We start from the raw sequence: 21155 nt of genomic DNA, 5'->3' as shown, positions 1-21155 counted from the left end.
GGCTGCAATTTCATTTCCACCCAGACTTGGTATGTTAGTATCTTTGCCCAAGAAAACTTCAAAAGCAGACCAGGCAACTCCTACCATTGACACCTAGGTTCCCACCTCCTCCCCAGACTTCAGCAGAGACAAACATCAACAAAGGAAATTGCAAAGTTTGGGAAGGGGGAAACAAGAGAAAGATGACCCACATACAAACTGTTAAGGCCAGTTAATGAAACAAAAAACAAAAGTGTTAAGGAAAACACCAATCAAACCTGGAAATCACCCAGGGTTCCAGTGCATATAAGAGAATCCCAGGGAGGGCGTGGATTCAGAATCCTCTGAAAAAAACAGTGCCATTGAAGGGGCAGGTACAAACCCTTTACATGCACAGGAATAACACAGGAGACAACCAAAAAATGAAGTTCAATCATTTGAACTGTCAATGATACACAAACCTGAGAATATCACAGGTCTGGAATGGCTTGACCAATTCAACCAATGCCTTCAAACCAAGAATTCAGTTTGCTACACTCCTACTTTCCCCAAATCATTGAGCAGTTGGGAAAAATGTGTTTCCTCTGTGGATGTGAATAAGGTTGCAGTGGCAAAGTTTTCAGAACTTGCTGAGTAAACTTGCCCAAAACACACAAGAAAACTAAAAACCTCTTATCACCACCACAGAAATCCACCAGCCAGAAACTCAAGTGAAGAGAATACTGACCTGAAACCTGTCCACCTCCAAGGTTATGTTGAGCAGCTGCCTCTAAGGTAAGAATGTGTGGAATATAATTTAAAAGCCACTGACTCAAAAGGCTAATTGCACAGAATAACTGGGATTAGAGGAAACGTTATTCTGGGATTATATGCAGGTTTAAAACCACAGGGTTTCTTTCTTTCTTTTCTTTCTTTCTTCTTTCTTTCTTTCTTTTTTTTCAATTCCCTTCCAAATAATTTGATGACCTTTTTAGATGAAAGCTCCTTACAATGAGTTCTAAAAACCTCAAAATTGTTAGGCTGTGGTAGGATTTTGTTATAAAGAAAATCTAACTCCTCAATCTGAGTGTTTCATTGTGTGTGATAACTGACATGTAAGATCTTATGGGGCTCATCATGTAGTTGTCATCTGGGGGTCAATTTTGTCTTAGAGGTGAATGGAGGAGTCAGGAGCTAAGATACTTTTTACTTGCGAACATTTCCCATTTGTCCTCACAGCCATCCTATGAGATCAAAGATATATTCCCTGCCTACAGATAGGAGAGCTGAGGCCTGGTAACCAGGCAACTCACCCAAAGCTGAAAAGCAGTAAACTACTCAGCAAAGCCCGATCTATCAAATTCCTAACCCAGGTTAAGAGCTGTAAGTCTGGAAGGAGACTAGGATTCAGTCCTGGGCTCTCCCATTTGCCACTACAAGCACCATCAGGAGGCAACCCATTTCCCATCCCTGGCCAGAGACTACTTGTGATAAAGCCAGAAGTAGCCTCTTTTGGCTCTTAAAGGCAAGACCCCGTAGGACAGATCTGCCTGGCAAACATCTTCCTATCTCACAGATGGAGGCACTATTCCTGAAAGTGAGAACATGAGATTTAGCAAAGACAGAAAAGGGGCTACCTCCTTTCCCCCTGCTGGGGCCCCACAAACTAAGCTATTCTGTATCACTAGGGTCCCGCCCAGGCTAGTGGAAAAAACATACAAAATCTGAACTCATAAAGGCTGGAACCCACTCTCCGTTGTAGAATAATCAGCAAGGTGGCCCTAGAAAGTGTCACCCTCTGTAGGGGACTTTGGCTTCTTCCATTTGGAACATGGGGACAGGCTACGGCTCCAAGGGGCACAAAGCCGTGACAGTTTGTCCTAAAAGTGTGGAGGTGCTCCACACCCGAAGCAAAGCAGTGCCTTTGTGCTCTGCCTCATCCATTCTCATTGTAACAGCACTCACTGAACTGTATATACACTAGGTCCTGTGCTAAGCCACTTGCATTTATTATCATATTCCAACTCAGTTGTTCAAGGAAGACATTACCTCCTTTTTAGAAACCGGAAACAGAGAGTAAGGTTCAGTCAGCAAGGTCACATCACAAGAAGTAGCAAGTGGAACTTACACCTACCCAACCTAAGGCAAATCCAGGGGTCTAGGACACCACTGCAGGGACCTGCTGCCTGGGAATAGGTACAGGGGCTCACTTCTCACTCAGCAAACAGCAGGAAGCCTTGGGTGAGGACTGCTTGGCCACAATAGCACAGCAGTATTTTTTAAAGTGGACTTAAAGGCATCACCTCATTTAAACCAAATTAAGCTTAAAGATTCCAATCAAAAGATCTGATCAGTATGATGGGTCAAGTAGTACCATGTCTGGAGACAAAGCTGCAGGAGGAAAGGCTGAAATGAAAGATTCAACCTTCAACAAGTGGAGACTTTATCAACCCCACGCTGCCTCTGCCCTCTCCCCAACTGCCCCTACCGCCCCTCAATCCCCAGCTGCAGCTAGCTATCTTTGAGGCCAAGCAACCTCAAAATGCGACAGTTTCAAACCTTCCCCAAAACTCCTACCTCAAGCCCACTTGCAGGTTATTGTCCAATGTCAGCACATTCTATCTCAAACAGTGGTCTAACTCTCAGATATTAAGCCTTCAGTCCTTTCATATAAGGAACCAGGAAACAAGAAGGCAAAGCCCCTGACAAACTTGCCCGAGATACAGGGTTACCTTTCTGAGGATCAAAAGAAAGTGGGTGCAGCGCACTGAGAAGCTGCAAGGGCTCTTTCCTCTGCCACCCTAGAGGGTTCCAGAGGATTCCCAGTCACTTCCTAAGGCTACCTGCAGGTATTCAATTAGAGTAAGTTCCTTTGTCTTCTAAAAGACTAACCTACATTTTCATCAGACAAAAAGAGGTCACAAATACAGCCTAGAAAACGAGGGGAGGGGCAATAAGCCCATGGTCTGACATTCCTCTTAACTAAAAAGTCCTGCATCGCGTTTGCCAGCATCCACAAGTATGCAGAATCTGTCCCCAGCTGGTACTTTTGTTTCTAAGAACACCAGCCTCAATACTTCCACTTCCCTGCCACCACTTCAGGTCCTGTCTTTTCTCTCAACCTTAACACGTGGCCTTCTAATTCTATGCAAGATGTAGCTTTGCACAGTTAGAACATCATTATCAAAAGAATAGCAACCTGAAGCCAGACTGTCTGGCTAACCTTCTAAAACAGTTCACTCAAGAGCATCCATTCTAACAATCGACCACACTTAGCAAGCAACACAGTTCTATGAGCCTCAAACTATGACACTGTCAACTTGTTCTTCTGGTTTTGCCACACTTCCCACCCCAACAACTGTACAAGGAAATCCCAGAGATGCTCTATTACCCCAGGACGACTGCTCATAAAGACCTCACCTAATCACCTGTTTCATAATCTTTCTGGTTTTCTACAAGGAGCATAAATTAACTCAATTATGGCGGGGGGCAGGGGAGAGTCTAGGGAAAATAACCTTGCTCACTGCATCTAATGGCACAGAAACATCACAAGTCCAAGCAGGCAGTTCTCTCGACGAGCATCTGAGTTGCCCATGCTTTTGGAGATTGTTAGCACACTGATAGTCCTTAACTGAACTCAGTGGCAAGGCCATTACATTTTAGTCTCTCTTGGGAATTGACATATTCAAGACTCTGAGGGTCATTCTTAATTTTCCCTTAAAAAGACAAATATCAGAAAATGCCAACATTTGGGGCACCTGGCTGGCTCAGTTGGTAGAACATGTGACTTTTGGTCTCAGGGTCTTGAGTTCAAACCCCATGTTAGGCATAGAGATTACTTAAGAAATAAAGAAAACTGGGATGCCTGGGTGGCTTAGCAGTTAAGCATCTGCCTCTGGCCCAGGGCGTGATCCTGGAGTCCTGGGATCGAGTCCGGCAAAGGGCTCCCTGCATGGAGCCTGCTTCTCCTTCTGCCTATCTCTCTGTGTCTCTCATGAATAAATAAACAAAATCTTAAAAAAGAAAGAAAAGAAAAGAAAAGAAAAGAAAAGAAAAGAAAAGAAAAGAAAAGAAAAGAAAAGAAAAGAAAAGAAAAGAAAAGAAAAGAAAAGAAAAGAAAGAAAATAAATGTAGAAATCTCTTGGAAGAAGAAAGAGGCAATTCGAATGGCTTCGCTACTTTCCCACCCTTGTCTTTCAGAAACATCCTTCAGTGGTCTCTCTGAAGCCCAAGGTGGTCCTGTGAACACTATCACAGGAATCCCTGCCTTATCCTCTTAGACAGGCGGGGGTCCCATTGCTCTTAAAGTAAATCCCAGACCCTCTAATCTCTGTGTCTCTCTCTGCTCCAACCACCCCAATCTTCCTTCAGTCCCAGATACTCTATCAAAGATGCTCTTCCTTTTTCTCTTTACCTATTTAACTCCTATACATCCTCCAATCTCAGTTGTAGAAAGGTCCCCTTGAGTCTTGCTCACCAGGTCACAGCATCATTTTCTCCTTGCCCTTAAAACTTTCTCCATGTTTTTGAGATTATAATTTCTCTCCCACTAATCTCATGGTAAACTCCACTGAGCAGGGATTCCTAGCACAGTGTCAGAGGAATAGTGTAAACTCTGATATTTATTGAATAAACCTATCCAAAAATCACTCCTTGCAATCCAGAAATTCACAAAATAAATAATGCAAAATAAGTGAAAGCTACTGAAAAACTGAGAATTTAATAAAATCTGTTTTATTACTCTAAGAATGTTTCTTGAGGTATCTATCTAGCTGGTTCAGTCACTAGAGCATGTGACTCTTGATTTCAGGGTTGTGAGTTCGAGCCCTGCATTAGGTGTAGAGATTACTTAACATCAGTAATAGGGGCACCTGGGTGCCTTCAGCTCAGGTCATGATCCCAGGATCCTGGCCCACATCGGGCTCCTTGCTTAGCAGGGAGCCTGCCAGTCACACTGCTTGTGCTCTGTCAAATAAAATCTTTTTTAAAAAATGGTAACGGAATAAAAATGTCTTTTTAAAAATATTTCTGAAGAATCCCTGGGCAGCTCAGTGGTTTAGCGCCTGCCTTCAGCCCAGGGCATGATACTGGAGTCCTGGGATCGAGTCCCACCTCGAGCTCCCTACATGGAGCCTGCTTCTCCCTCCATCTGTGTCTCTGGCTCACCCCCCACCCCCGCCCACGAATAAATAAAATCTTAAAAAAAACAAAGTTTCTGGGGTACTAGGATGGCTCAGTGGTTTAGCGTCTGCCTTTGGCTCAGGTCATGATCCTGGGGTCCTGGAATTAAGTCCCACATCGGGCTCCCTGCAGGGAGTCTGCTTCTCCCTCTGCCTATGTCTTTACCTCTTGCTGTGTCTCTCATGAATAAATAAAATCTTGAAAAGATAAAAATAAAAAAATTAAAACATTTCTTATTTTTCAAATAATCACAAAATACACAGATATCAAAAAGTTTAAGGAAAAAAAAAAAAAAACACTCCTCCCCCTAACCCAGCAATTCTGTTATCATTCTGGTACAAATCCTTCCAGGATTTTTTTCTACCAAAAGTAGCATTATTTCTTTCTTCACTATCACAATATACGATTGTAGGATCTGCCAAATAATACTGCATTAATATAGATGACTTGACATTAAAAAAAAATGATGTCATCTGAATGGAAATAACAATGCATCCAAATTGGTAACACAGGGCCCATCCCAATTTCTACATCACATCCAAGATGAGAGGCAATCTTCTGTAAATATCAGCTTCAGAATTTTAGAGGAGTAATATGGGATGAAGACGAAGAATGGGAGACTACATGAGGAAAAGATCTAGCAAACTGCTCTCATGCTCTCAAAATCTCCATTCTAAACGACTTCCTCTAGAAAAGGGCCAACTTTTCTGAGTTGGAAGCTGAGGAAGCAAATGCAAAGGAGCAGGTCTGTGGCTTGGCTCCTTCAAGGCCAGCAGGTCCTGCTGAGGACATCAGAGGGTTACAATGGTGTCCCTAAGTCATCAGGTCATCCATCCCCCAACTCCTAGGAGAAGTAGAATGGAGGCTAGACAAGTACATGGCCTCTTGTTTTAGCAATGCCCAGGAAATGCTCACACAGTGGGTTGCAAACAGGAGCATTCCTGGGCTCAAACCTCAAAAACATCAGGCTCAAGCCAAGTTCTGCCCCTGCACCACTCAGTAGTTTTGGACAAGCAGCCTAGCCTCCAAGAGCCTCAGTTTCCTCGCCTGTAACGTAGGGATTATATCCTCCACCATACTGGAGTGTTATGGGCAAGGAAGATACCTGTATTTAACAGGCACTCAAATCTGGGGACTGGTATGGTTTATCCAGCCCTCCTCCATGGCTTGCTGTCAGGTGTAACATGCTACTAATCTTAGCATCCTGATCTGGTGCCAGCAAACATCATTTCACCTAATCTAACTTAAAAGAAAACTTGTAACTATTACCAGGAAAAAAAAAAAAAAGAACATCAAAGGACAATCAGTACAAGTCTAAAGAAACTACACAGAAGGCTGTCTGTCCCTCAGTTTATCTGTGCTGCCACAGCCAGAAGGTGTCACTGTCCGAAATGGACACACAGGACCAGACACTTAACAAGCACTGTGTACTCAAGAAAACTGAAAGAAGTAAAAGGGTGAGGAAGAAAGAAAAATTAAAGACTCAACTGACTCATCCGGACTTTGATCTAAAGAATCCAAAGCTCTCGAGATAAGGATGAACTACAGAGCTAAAGACGCTGGGTCAAATACACAAAATTAAACAGCCCCTGCAAAGTTCCCAGGGCAGGGCAGAAATGCGCACCTAAGGATTGACATTCAGTTCCTAATGGAGGGATCCCCATTCATTTCTGAGGCCCAGTGTGTGCACGCACACCAAGTGTCAATCACGCTCTAGGCTGGGGCCCTGCCCATAAGCCTTTCCTTGTTGAAGTGATCAATTCCGATTCTTGGCAATAATCCCTTTAAAAGGCCAGCTGCTGCTGTCTAGTCACTGATGCCGACCCATTCCAGGTGGGGAAAAAAAATCAATACAGCCACCGCCTAAACGCGGAGGCAAATTTAAAGTGTACCGCCCCATGAAGGGCTTAAGTCCAGAGAGGGGGAAGGGTCCTGCGGCTCCCGGGGGTCAGGCAGTAAGGGCGCGAGCAGGGAGAGGGCCGGCCCTGCAGGCGTGGGCGCGCGGGGACTCTTATTCTGACACGGGATCCTCCGCCGCCGCCGCCGTCGCCGCCGCCGCGGGGTTCAGCGCAGCGGCCAGGCCCGCCCGGGACCCCCGCCCCCCCCCGCCTGGGACCCCCCGCCCCGCGCGCCCACGTGCCGCCCTCTCGCCACCCCCTCCCCCGCCCGTCCCGGCCGCTCGGAAGCGACCCCTGGAGGCCCAGCCCCTCCCCCGGCCCCGGAGGAAGCTCAGAAGGAAGGGGGGCGACGCCGAGACTTTCCGGGACCCCCGCCCGGCCCGGCCCCCACGTGCCTGGGCGGCGTCGGAGCGCGGAACTTTCTAGGGTAGCGCTAGGAAGACGCTCCCAGAATACAAGGAGTAGATAGAACTCTCTCGCTCGCTCTCACTTTTCCATGCTCACGCGGGGGGGTCCCTCAGAGCCCACTGACCCCCGACCCTGCCCGACCCTCGCCACCCCGACGCTCCAGGCTCCACCTCACGACCCCAGCCCCGACCCCACCCCCCGACCCCTGCGCCCCGCCAAGTTTGGTCCAGAACTTACCGGGCCGCGGGCCGGCCGGGCCCTAGGGCAGCGCGCGGGTTCGCGGGGCCGTGGAGCCGGGGTCGCCTGCGGGGCCGGGCGGCCGAGGGGCCGGGGGCGCCGGGCCGCGCGCGCTCGCTCCGCCTGTGGGGCCGCCCGGGCCCGCGGCGCTCGCTCCGCCGGTCCGCCCGCCCGCCCGCGCCGCCGGCCAGATAATGCGCCCCTCGGCCGCACACATGGAGCCCGGCGCCGGCGTCACCGCCCGGGACATGCGCACCAGGTCAGCGCGCCCGGCCCGCGGCCCCCAAAACACCGGGGAGCTCTTAAAGGCGACGCCGCCCGCCCGCGCCCGGCTGGGCGGGGACAGACGGCTGAGGGGCGGGGCCTTACGGTGGGGCGGGGCAATGCTGCGGGGAGGGCGGGGCAAGGGAGGCCGGCACCGCCCCGGAAACGCCGCCTCTCCCGACGGCGCTCCACGCGCCGCCCTGCTACGCCCGTTGGTTTCCCACGCGGGTTCAGGCAGACTCCCTCCCCACGAAGTCCCAGCGCCTTCCGCAGGGCCGAGGGGTGGTCGCCAGCTCACCGGCAGCAGAGCCTGGCGAACCGCGCCCAAGGCTGACTCACTGTGTACTCACTACTGACCTCGCTCCAGCTGAGCTACATGACCTGGAGCAACTAGCTTCTTCTGAAAACGGAGGTTAGAATGCCTTCCCCATGGGGGTCGTCACACAGAAGCTGCGGTCCCAGGTGTCGGCCAAACCATCACTTCTTGCAATGAACAGTTCTACTAAGTAAGCTCCAGACCCACCCACTTCTAGACACTTGAGGATGACTGCTGTCCCTCTCTAGCTATTTCCCAATCTGCACCACTCCCCCCACCCCGTGCCCCTGGGAGAAGGTGAAACACACACACACACCAGACAGCAAATCTGCACCCTTCCCTCTTTAGTCACATGAAGGAAACACGAGAAACAGTCTAACCTGAGAGAGGATGGGCTTTCACTATGTTAAACTATATAAAGGGGAACACAATTTAAATAGAAAAATAAAATTAGGGTGCCTGGGTGGCTCAGTCAGAGTCAGTATCTAGAATCCTGGGATTGACCCCAACACCAGCCTCGCTCCCTGATCAGTGGGGAGTCTGCTTCTCCCTCTGCCCATACCACCCCGCCCCCCCAGCTCGTGCTTACTCTCTCGCTCTATCTCAAATAAATAAAATCTTAAGGAAGTAAAAGAAAAATTAGGTATCTAATATTACAAGGCTATCAGTATCAAGATTGTTTTGAAAATCACCCAAAAAGGCCCTTTTCATGTTCTTTTTCCAGAGTTAAAACAATTCATAAGACTCCTAGATTCCTAATTGGTGGCTTTTAATTTGTTTTATAACACATTTTAATATACATTCATAAGGGGATCCCTAGGTGGCTCAGCGGTTTGGCGCCTGCCTTTGGCCCAGAGCGCAATCCTGGAGTCCCCGGATCGAGTCCCGCGTCAGGCTCCTGACATGGAGCCTGATTCTCCTTCTGCCTGTGTCTCTGACTCTCTCTCTCTCTATCATGAATAAATAAATAAATCTTTTAAAAAAATGTATATATATATATACATTCATACAACTGAAACAAAAGTTACACCAAATATACTTTTAACACTTGCAGTGTATCCTGATATTAACTATTCTATTTCATTTTTTAAAAGAGATTCAATGTAATTTCAACCCACCATTGGTCTTGAATCCAAACCTGAAAAACAATGTAGACCAATTTTTAGAAATAAAATTGTTTTTCTATGTGCCCCTCACAATAAGTTCAAAAATGTCCATTTTAATTCTGTGTGGAGTTCCACACATAATTAGCAATATTTTGTCTTTGATCCCATCCCATCCCCCACTCCACTCCCCAAATCTTCCAACTGCTTAATGCAACATCTGGCACAACTCCCCTGGGCCAAAAGCAAAGCATTCCTCAAACTAAAAATGATACAAAATACAAACTGTTGACCCCCAAACGCCTTCCCTGACCCAGTTTTGTCAGCAATTTGCTTTGCTACAAAGAATTTCAAATGTTCAAATTCAAAAACCAAACAAAAAGTCTTATTCTCAAACAGGTGACTTGGTATATGAATGCAAGAGGCTCCCTGACTCCATGTACAAGGACAAGTTAAAAGCAAATATCCAGAATTTTCACTGTAATTTGTAATTTGGCAGCTTTATATTTTGAGAACTTCTTTACTCTAGGACTATTAATCAGATGATGTATATTAAAGCAATACAAGCAAAATATTACCTCACTGCTCCTCACCTGGGTCTTGATTAACGCCAACTTAATTAACTACAAACACAGCAATGTGTGGTCAGGTGGGAGACCCGAGACTTGAGATAGACATAGAGATTCCAGAGTCTGAGCTGGCAAGCCCTGTGTGAGTCACCAAGGTGACAACCACCCTGTTTTAAAGAGAGAGGCATCAGCTGCAACATATTAATGGCACACCCCTGTGGACTGAGGTGTGCACTGGTGACAGGTGGGCTGCTCCAAAGGGCAGTGCCAACATCTCCAGGTGGGAAAGCAGGGGTGGGGGTAGGGTGAAGTAGTTACAGGGTTTATTTCTGCAATACAGAGGGCCAGGTGTGTAGATGGAAAAAGTGACAGTAAATCCAGACCTGTTTGGGGTCGCCAGAACTCAGGCAGGCAAATGCTAAGGCTGCTCAGACTGAAGACCTTGCTACCTCAGTGTCTAGTACTGGACTAAACAGCTGGCTGATTATGAAATATGATGCAATCACCTTTAGATTCCATTCTAAAGCTAAAGAAACTAATTAAAAGACAAATAGGGCTGGAACCATGTTTTTGCCAAAGTTTTCCCTTTGCCCTAAAAACAAGGCAGTCAATTAATACTTAGAGATATCAGTTAATATGATACTTTAAAAATACTTGTTATTTAGCTAAGTAAAATTTCCTTCCAAATTCATTTTAAACTTAATACCCTTCAAAGATCAGATCTTTGCTAATAATAGCCAGGCCTCCTTCCATCTTAACCACTGCAAAAATATTCTAATTATCTTTCTAACGTAGTGTTAGATAAACTTCTAAATATCATCTGAGCCTGTTTCAGCACAACAGAGGGACTAAAGAAATTTGGGCCAAATTCCATGTTCATGGCCTCTTTTATAGCAGAAAAGGCTCCACAGTAGCATGAAACTAAAAAGGAGTAGCATCACCTACTGAATGTTTAAGGTACTGTACTTTTTATTTTTAATTGGGAGATTTCCTTAAAGTTTCTGGTGGACAAATTCACAATGTCTTATATGATAAACACTGATGGACAAGAACTGTATAAGAGAGCCTGCAGGCACCATCTCCAAAAGTTCACAGGCCAGTGGCAGACACAGAATGATTTCAATGCAGAAAATGCATTCATAGAAAAGACAGGAATCACAGAGGAAGGAGCTGCTCTCCTGCCTGGGGAGGAGTCTGGGAAATCTTTGTGGATGTGACATTTGAGCCAATTCTTAACAGATGAACATCCCAGGCATCCAGAATAGCAGAGGCAAAAACCAAAGCTGGCCACACCTGGAGTGTGAGGTTTTGGGAGCAGAAAGGGCTAAAAAGGGATGGATCCATTACCCTCTAAACTTTGTAGATGCCTTTCTTTCTCAAAACACAGAATGAATTGTTATCTACTTAAATTTGAAGGCTAAGCAGACCTAGTTCTGTAGAGTTTAACTAATTTTGAGATTACTGCTATCAGTGACACTAGGCTCCCACTTGTTTTCTGAGATCTCTAAAGAATAAACAGGTTGTTCATTCAAAAGTATACCAAATCTTTTTAGAAGTACTTTTATGAAAAAGAACACTGACCACTTTCCTTACTTTGTATTTTTATTACTTTTAAATATTTATTTTGATGGGGGGGCACTTTGGGGTGGGGAGCAGAGAGAGAATCTTTTTTTTTATTATTTTTTTATTTTTCTTTTTTTTTTTTGCAGAGAGAGAATCTTAAGCAGACTCCACACTCAGTATGGAACCCAACGAGGGGCTCAATCTTATGACCCTGAGATCATGACCTGAGCGGAAATCACGAGTTAGAACCTTAATTGACTAAGCCACCCAGGTGCCTTCATACCTCACATTTTTTGAACTCAGAAGTCTAAAACTGTTTTCACTGAGTTAGGGATAAACATAACCACAATCTCTAAGAGACGATTTTTTTTTTCTAAGAGACGATTGTTTAAAAGTTTCTTATTTCACCCTAAATTCATAGTCACATGGTGACATTACAGTGCAATTAGCTGGGAAAGGGAAGGAAAACATTCATTTCTATGTAAATATGATTTCCTTAGTACTTTGATATTTTTGGTACTTTTTTCAAGTACCAATAGTCCCTTTAACAGGGACTATTACAGTGGTGCTTTATGAAAAATACCGTACTCCCAGTGCATTACGGCTGCTACAACCAATGTCTTTTTTTTTTTTTTTTTAAGATTTTATTTATTTATTCATGAGAGACACAGAGAGAGAAAGAGACACAGGCAGAGGGAGAAGCAGGCTCCATGCAGGGAGCCTGACATGGGACTCGATTCCAGGTCTCCAGGATCACGCCCTGGGGTGAAGGCAGCGCTAAACCGCTAAGCCACCCAGGCTGCCCCAAATGTCATTTTTTAAATCACAGCATTCTTACACTAGATTAGGAGTTTGTGGGAGACAGATCTGTACCCCTTTGCCTCATCCCTGCATATATATGCTGAAAAGCTCTCTGAAACACAGCTCTCTAGAGATGGGCCACTTTGTCAGCATGTGTTTGTTTTGAGTGCCGTTTCTAACCACAATTCCATATCCTTAGTGTCTGGGCAACATGGAGTTCAGGCTCTATCTGCACTTAGTCTCTGTGTGGCCCTAAGGAAATCCCACTACTATAGAGTTCTGAGCACAAATGCTCCCCTGAAGGGTTAAATATAAATGGCTAGATGTATCACTGTGAAGCTGGAAGTATATCTCCCACTCTGTCTTCATCTGCATGTGTCAACAGTTGGCAAGGAATATCTCCTTTGTGTCTTTACATGTCTTACAAAAAAAATGCCCACCTAAGTTAGATCAATTTTAAGTCTTTGAAAATAGTAGGTGAACTGTTTTCTATGAATTAAAAAAATTAAAAGAAATCAGAAAGCTACCAGGAAAAAGAAAAAGGCCACATGTCAGTTTTAAGTCTAGAGATCAACCTATTCAAACCTACTTAGCAAAGAAAGAGTGCTAGTCATATCACTAGTCTGTGAATAAATATCCATGATTTAGACATAAAGAAAAATATGTTTTAAAAACTTGAGTGACGCCTGGGAAGCTCAGTGGTTGAGTGTCTGCCTTCAGCCCAGAGCATGATCCTGGAGTCCTAAGATCCAGTCCCACATCAGGCTCCCTACATAGAGCCTGCTTCTCCCTCTGTCTGTGTCTCTCCCTCTCTCTCTCTCATAAATAAATAAATAAAATCTTTAAAAATTTTTTTTTTATTTTTTTTTATTTTTTTTTTATTTACTTATTTATGATAGTCACAGAGAGAGAGAGAGGAGGGCAGAGACACAGGCAGAGACACAGGCAGAGGGAGAAGCAGGCTCCATGCACCGGGAGCCCGACATGGGATTCGATCCCAGGTCTCCAGGATCGCACCCTGGGCCAAAGGCAAGCGCCAAACCGCTGCGCCACCCAGGGATCCCTAAAAATTTTTTTTAAATAAATAAATACAAACTTGATATTTGAGACACCTGGGTTGCTCAGTAGTTTAGCACCTGCCTTCGGCCCAGGGCGTGATCCTGGAATCCCAAGATGGAGTCCCACATCAGGTTACCTGTATGGAGCCTGCTTCTCCCTCTGCCTGTGTCTCGGCCTCTGTGTGTGTGTGTGTCTCTCATGAATAAATTAATAAAATCTTAAAAAAAAAAAAAACCTTTGATATTCCATTCATACCCCCACTCCATGGTTGTTAAATGGCAAATCCTCCAACTTGACAAAGGAAAGAAGAAAAATATTCCTCCCAAAAGTTTTCCTGATAGAGTATCCCTGTCTCCTCCCCTAGTGCCTAGTATTTCCTATAAAAAATAGAGGGATTAGGGGGATGCCTGAGTGGTTCAGTAGGTTAAGCATCTGCCTTCAGCTCAGGGGCTTCAGCTTCAAGCCCCATATCAGACTCTTTACTCGGTAGGGAGCCTGTCTCCCTCTCCCTGTCACTCTCGCTGCTTGGTATGCTCACGCGCGCGCGCTTTTTCTCTCTCTCTCTCTCTCTCTCAAATAAATAAATAATATCTTTAAAATTAAATAAATAAAATAAATGTAAAAAAAAATAGAGGGGATGGTTCTGGTTCTTTCTGATTTTCTCCTTCACAGCTTGGTAACAAAACACCCATGCCTTCTTGCATGCTGACTTGATCAGGCCTACATTTTATGAACTCCTGGTTTGAGAAGAAAAAGATTTTTATTTCAAATGTAAGTAAAGGGCACCTAGGTTGGTTGAGCATCTGCCTTTGGCTCAGGTCATGATCCCAGGGTCCCGGGATCAAGTACCGCATCGGGCTCCTTGCATGGAGCCTGCTTCTCCTCCCCTCTGCCTGTGTCTCTGCCTCTTTCTGTGTCTCTCATGAATAAATAAATAAAATCTTAAAAAAAAAAAAAAAAAAGTCCCACATCGGGCTCCCTGCAAGGAGCCTGCTTCTCCTTCTGCCCCTCTCTCTCTTTCTCTCTCTCTGTATCTCATGAATAAATAAATCTTTAAAAAAGAATAAAATTTTTTTTAAAAGAAAAAAAAACCTGAGGAAACTCACTGGGAAAAATCAGCCTATCTGGGAACCTCTAGATCATCAGTCCTCTGTTGCACCCAGCTTATGGTCCCAACATGGACTGGTTTGCTCTCAAACAGTACTAACTGCCATAGGTAGCTATCCAAACTTGGGTGCCAATCTTAAGAGGGCCAGTAAGCTTTGATCTGATTCCATAACTACTACCTCTATCAGACACCTACAACAATCTGGCCATTTGCTTACCATCCCCACCTCACAAATGAAAAACTGAGACTCAAAGAAGTTAAGCCACTTGCAGTTAAGCTACTTTCCTGAGGTCACAGAGCCAGCAAGTGATAGAATCTGGATACAAACACAAGTCTGACTCTACTGCACAGATGGTACTTTTATAAGATAATGAAGACAACTGTAAACCACTCTTTAAAAGCACACTCTCGCAGAAGGACTCTCTACTGTCTGCTTCCTTGAGTTCTATATACTCTCCAGAGCAGCCCTCTGCAGGCAAGCTCCTGTGGTAATACACAGGAAACCATCCTGCCAGACAGTCCTAAGTTTGTGAATACATTAAGCTGAACCCCCAGAACTGCCAAGTACAAGTCCACTGGTGACTCTCAGCTCTGACAAAGCATCTTACCAGAGGAAAAGTGAGAAGTTGAACGTATTTTCTATGCTCAAATTGGGGCCCAAAAACTCCACTGGAGGGCAAGGGAACAGGAAGTGAGGAGGGAGCAAGCATCCACTTCCCAAGGGCAGCAGAGCCCAGAGGTGGGAGCCTGGTCACGTGCACAGTTGCATTACTGGTCCACGCCCACTTCCGGCCAGAGCCTGCCTCTTCACCTCCAAGTCAGTACTCTGGTTGAAGGAAAAGAAAAGACAGACTACCAGAAACTCTCCTTATACTCTCCCTCTCCTTGGAGCCTGTATCCTGAATGAATACCCACCCCTGCCCTTTGCTTCCACCCCTCACAAATACACTTACTTAAGAAAAGCACCTGTCACATAATTGACCTATGTGGACTAACATTAAATCTGACCATAACAGGGGCACCTGGGTGGCTCAGTCAGTTAAGCATCTGCCTTAGGCTCAGGTCATGATCTCGGGGTCCTGGGATTGAGCCCTGTGTGGTTGGGCTCCCTGCTCAGCGGGCAGTCTGCTTCTCCCTTCCCCCTGCTCATATTCTCTCTAATAAATAAATAAAATCTTAAAACAAAAAACACCTGACCACACATAGGAAAGTCAAAATAGTGCTTTCCCAATCCCAGTATAAGAGGGAACCCTAGGGCAGAGGGAACTGTGCACCAGGAACCTACTAATACACGACAAAGCAATCTATAGCTCTTTGAAATCTCACTTTTCTTTCCTATGCCATCAACAACAGCCAAACACTCTGTCTCAATTTGTTTTTAAGATTTCAAACAAGGTGGAAAGGGCTTTTAGAGCTGTTTATCTCTTTGTGTAATATGCACTGCCATGAAGAAATGCCACAGGATTCCAAAAACACTGCCACTGACTTCAAGAAAAGCAAAGCTGGGGACACCTGGGTGGCTGAGTGGTTGAGCATCTGCCTTGGGCTCAGGTTATGATCCTGGGGTCCTGGGATCGAGTCCTGCATGCATCGGGCTCCCCATAGGGAGCCTGCTTCTCCCTCTGCCTATGTCTCTGCCTCTCTCTGTGTGTCTCTCATGAATAAATAAATAAAATCTTTTTTAAAAAAAGAAAAGCTGAAAATGCTCCTAGCAGTGACCATCCCAGATTCTCTCTTATTTCTCCAAGATTACAGTCACAGTCATCCTGGATCAACTAGTGCCAACAGCCAACAATCAACCAGGAAAAAGCCATGATTTCTGCCTCCTTTTAGAGGTAAGAAACAGAAGCAAGAAGCCCAGTGAGGAAATTAGAAGGGTAATGAGGTTTCACTTGCAAACCTCCAAGAAAATCACCCCAAGCTCCCAACATCCAGAAATATTTCCAAAGAAGCACTGCAATAGTCTTTTATTTGATTTTTTGTCTTCTGGTCTATGACTGGGATGTAAGCTCCTTGAGAGCTGACTTTATCTGTCCTACTCACTCCAAGGCCCACAGTACCCAGCATGGTGCATCTGGTGCATTGTAGGAACACACTTATTGCTAGATTATTTGCTGCTATGGGAAGTTACATAAGCCAGAATATTTAACACTATTTTTCAATCCAATTTAAGTTGCACTAAAAAAAAGAAAAACATGCCCTACCTTATGGCCACACAGGAGTTTAGTGCTCAAACTGTCCCTTATAGGCCAGTTTGAGGGAATAAATTCTTATTCAAATAACATACCACAATAAACAAAGGCATCCAGGCTGCAGAGAGGATAAAGCCAAAATTAATACTAGAAATTAAAAATAACACGTTTCATTCATTTGGATGGAACAACTTCATACAGTAGTTATTTCCCAATTCCAGAGAAGGTCAGTTTCTTTCTTATCAAGATCCACAGGGATTTAGTGCCCCCAGTGCTGTCTTCAACAGGAAGGAAACCCTGACTTCCCTAGCTATTTCAGTTATATAAATCAACAGTTTATCGTCCAGAGTTAGAAGCTGGGCAGTGTTGGGACCCACATGCCTTTTAGAGCTCCCCACCAACGGATAACCATGTTACATTACATCTAATAAATGTATCTGGATCAATATCATTTCTAACTATCCAAGGGTATTTATTGCTGTAAGGATCTTTCAATTAAAAAAAAAAAAAGTTAAAAAAAACTTCCTGTTAAAGAGACTTGGTGGTGGCGCCACTATCCACCAGAGTGAAGTCTGTGGCACACAAAAGACAGCATAATTTCAAAAGGGATAGTGATCCCTTTAAAGTTATTTATCTTATTTTTTATATTTTAAAAATAAAACTTTGTTCGTTTTTCTTCAATAGAATAACTGCCCTTATAAGAATTAAGAGAAATTTAATATTGGTAAATTCTTTGCCTCAATAACAAAGTCAAGAGACAGAGAGACAGACAGAGACAGACAGGCAGGCAGAGGGAAGGAAGGAGGGAAAGAGGCAGGGAGAGGGTGTAATTTCAAAGATGGAGGAGAATCCCTCAAACCTGGGAGTAGCCCATAGGGGCCTAGCTCAGATTTTTACCCATTATTTCCCCCTGGGTTTTAGATATCAGAGGCAAGTGCCATCTGTCACCACCATAGTAAGTGAAAAAGGTAGGCCCAACTCACTGGCCCCGATTTTAGGGCTTTCATTAATTGCTAAGAAAGAATCCTCTCAAAAAAAAAAAAAGTCTCCTGCCCACCATAGCCCCTACCTCCACCCCCAACCCCAGAGGCTGAGTTAGCATCTTCTACAGCTCTCTAGGTCCTGGGAGCTCAAGGTGAACTCTGATCTCCTTGTGGGCTCTAAGCCACACACTGTCCCTCTCAATGCACTATTATTATGGAACATCAAATGCCTTTGTACATCACTTACCAGTCTTTTGTCCTCTGATCTGATCTATTACTCTAAAAGAACATTCTCTTTCAAGGTTCTAATGTGCAAGAGACACTCACCAAGTAACTGCTGTATTTTACTCAAACAGTCCCAAAATATGGATATGATCCTTTAGGTGTATAGTTCACCTACTTTTTTCTTCCCACAACTCGTAAAGTTCATTATAATCTTCTATTTTGCCTACAGTCTAATTATAGTAATACATCTCCCTACTTGCCCTCAACTCACAAATTACCCCATTTTACAGAGGCAGAAGGCAAAGCCAAGGCAACACAAATGCTTGCTACACAGCAAATCCATCTCACATCTGCTATCTGAACACAGAAATATGCTACGAGACCCAGGGTGGCAATGGATTTTGCAAGAGACATACCACATTTCTTTCTCTATAGGCATATTTAGCCTTGGCAGAAAGTCAAATGCTTCCTGGTCTGGAAGTCCAGACCAGAACCCTAATCTCCTGAGCACAACAGCCAACCTTTATTGCACACCAACCATGTGCTAGGCATTATGCTGGCTGCCTCCCCTTCATTACCTCAGATTCATTCATTCTTATGTCTAGGAAGCATTTCCCATCTGTAGGCACCTTCACACACATTCATAGATATGTGACCCCTCAAATACTTGGTAATGTGCTGATTTTGCATTATAACTTGTGCAAGATCACACAACTAGGAAGGACAGACCAAAACCTGATCAGGTCCTTCTGACTTCAAAGCTCCTGCTTCCCTTTTCAACACCTCATCCTGCCGGTGCTATGGGTTTCATTCAAAATAATAAATATGTGCCAGCACTTCTCTGCCCTGTTTCAGGAAACCCTAAGCTCCAAGCTCCCCACTATTCTTCCCCTTCCCCTCAGGGCAGTGCCTACAACTGACCAGGAAGAGGCAGTAGGAGAACAACCAGGTCTGCAGCACCTTCCTGCCTGGACTTGACTACCCCAGGAGCAGAGGGCCCAGGAAACTCTCCAAGCGCTTCTCCACAGAAGAAAATAGCTCGAGTTGAAACTTGTGTCCACATGGTCCACCGACAGATTTAGAACTCAAATTATAGCCTCGGCAGGAATCTTCACAAAGGACTCAAATTAAGCAAGACCCAGATGGAAACGAACAGGAGAGAGACAGCCTTAAGTCACATTGTAAAGTGAACTGCAGTTCTAGCAGAGTCAGAGAAGAACTTGTTGAAATGCTAAACCAAACGGTTCAGCCTACATTTCAGAACTCCACTTCAAGAACATTCTCCCCATGTTTTTAGCCTGAGACTTGTGCATGGACACGAAGTGGTTACAAGTTACTCAGGTTTCAAACTGAGTTCATTCCTGTCCTTTGGACCATCTCTCAATGCCAGCATTCATCTACTTGGGCTCCAGAGAGCTCTGCGTTTGGCAAAGCAGATAAAATTAGCTACTGGAGTGAATTTGGAATCCAGGGTGGGCCATTAAAAAAAGTACATAGGAGATTTGTAAAAGTCATGTAAAAACTTCCTTTGGGCCAGGCTGAAGTTACCTAAAACTTAGAGAAATGCTGTCAAATTCCCTGTCCTTTGCCTCCTTTCCACCCTTCCTGGATATAAGGTGACCCATTTCCTGCTTCTTGGCCTTCCGTTCAAACCAGACTGGCCCACAAACTGAAAATCCTCTAGAGATCAAGGGGTGAATCAGAGGACCTAAGAAGAGAAAACACAGCAGGAAGACCTAAAGGACTGTTTTTGCTTCTCCTTTTTTTTTGGGGGGGGGGGGTGGAGAATGGTGTATTACACTATGCAGAGGGAGGACTGAGGGATGGGACAGGAAGTGGGTCAGTCCGACAGCCTGACAGTGTGATAATGGGGGATAGTGGGAGGACAATGCTCCAGCCCTGTCCCTCCTGTCTCCACAATGGCCTGACAACACTGTGGTGGCCCACAGCTCAAAAATGGAGTAAGCAAGGTGGTCATCTGGCAACAGCTCCTGCTCCCCCTCAAATCCAGCAGGTCTCAGAAAGACGAGAGAAAACAATACTTTCTGACTGTCTCCCAAATTCCTTTCCAGCCACAAAATTCTCCAGGTCCCTGGAAGCTGAGGTAAGAGTTCAAAGAACTCCTCCTCCAATCTGGCAAGAAAGAAGACTGAAGAGGGGGCACATTTCTGGTCTCCCCTTCCAGAATGGAGGAAGAGAGTGCTCCAAACAGGAACAGGGGAACCTTGAAGTTAGAGGATCCAAGGAAAATGAAGGAAGAGTTTCTCCCTTAGAGAATCAGGAGGGAAACTTCAGGAAAGGGGGAAATGTCCTGAGTCAAGCAAGAGGGAAACTCCCCAGAATGCGGGGGCACCCATTAGAGAAATGAAGAAATCCACAGTGTATCCCAGCAGAAGATATCTTGGAAAAGTGGAGGCATACTTAAGAAACATGAGGATTCCCTAGGAGAGGGACATCCCATATTAGGGAGAGAAGCTCTGAAGGAGCTAGGGACCTTTCAGAAAAGTGTGGTTTCCATAGATTACTGGAGAACCCAAAAGAAAATATTTTGGAAAAGTGGGGAACTTTTCCTTCGAGAACCAAGGATCCAGTCAGGTGAATGAGCAGTTCAGGGTAGTGGGGGACCCCTCAGGAGAGAGAAGGCACTCATCAGAAAGTAGGGGGTCCCATCAAGAGTGGGGATAATTCAGAAAAGTGGGGAACACGTACAGGAGGGATTCTGACACCTCGGGTTAGTTGGGGGACGACTGGGAGGAGGAGGAGGTCACGCATAGGAGTTGGGACAAAGAGCAAGGAGAGCATCTCAGAAAGGGAGAGGGAAAGGGGCCCTGTAGAAGTGGGAGACACCTTAGAAAAGCAAGGGCAAAGGGGGAACACGAAGAATAAGAGGGACAACAGCTCAGAGAAGCAGGGCTTTCCAGCTTGGGGGGGAGGTGTCCCTGGAAAGGCAGGGAGGTCTCCTCAGAGAGGATGGGGTCTCCCAGAGAAGTGAGGAGGGTCCCCCAGAAGCAGGTGTCTCCTGAGAAAAGCAAGGGTCCCCAGGGAATCGCCGGGTCCCCTCAGGACAAAGCACATCCTCCGAGAAGCAGGGGGCCCCTTAGAGAAGCTAGAAGGGGGCTCGCGGGGAGGCAGGGCTCTTAGAGAAGGGGCGAATGGCCCTCAGGGAAGCAGGCGGTCCTTCAAAGACACGGCGGGGGGGATGGTGGGCTCCCTCGCAGAGGCGGAAGAGTCCCTCAGAAAAGTGGAGCGTCCATCAGAGTAGGGGGGCACCTCTCAGAAAAGTGGGGTCC

The 21155-nt window shown here is 45.5% G+C and overlaps 1 protein-coding gene across 5 annotated transcripts in view; it reads right to left on the bottom strand.

Moving 5' to 3' along the window:
* GATAD2A (GATA zinc finger domain containing 2A) overlaps nucleotides 1-21155 on the bottom strand; it is a 110405-nt gene that overhangs the window by 88682 nt on the left and 568 nt on the right. Inside the window, exon 1 of one of the 5 annotated variants that reach the window (XM_041761796.1) lies at nucleotides 7683-7979. The exons of the other annotated variants lie outside the window; for them this stretch is intronic. The gene's annotated coding sequence lies outside the window, so the exon portion shown is untranslated. Of the gene's footprint in view, nucleotides 1-7682; nucleotides 7980-21155 lie in introns of those variants that run through there. 5 annotated transcript variants of the gene reach the window in all.

The sequence above is a fragment of the Vulpes lagopus genome, chromosome 7 (genome assembly GCF_018345385.1).
Source record: "Vulpes lagopus strain Blue_001 chromosome 7, ASM1834538v1, whole genome shotgun sequence".
NCBI lineage: Eukaryota > Metazoa > Chordata > Mammalia > Carnivora > Canidae > Vulpes > Vulpes lagopus.
Note: the sequence above shows the minus strand (reverse complement) of the source record. Positions and strands in the feature narration are given on the sequence as shown.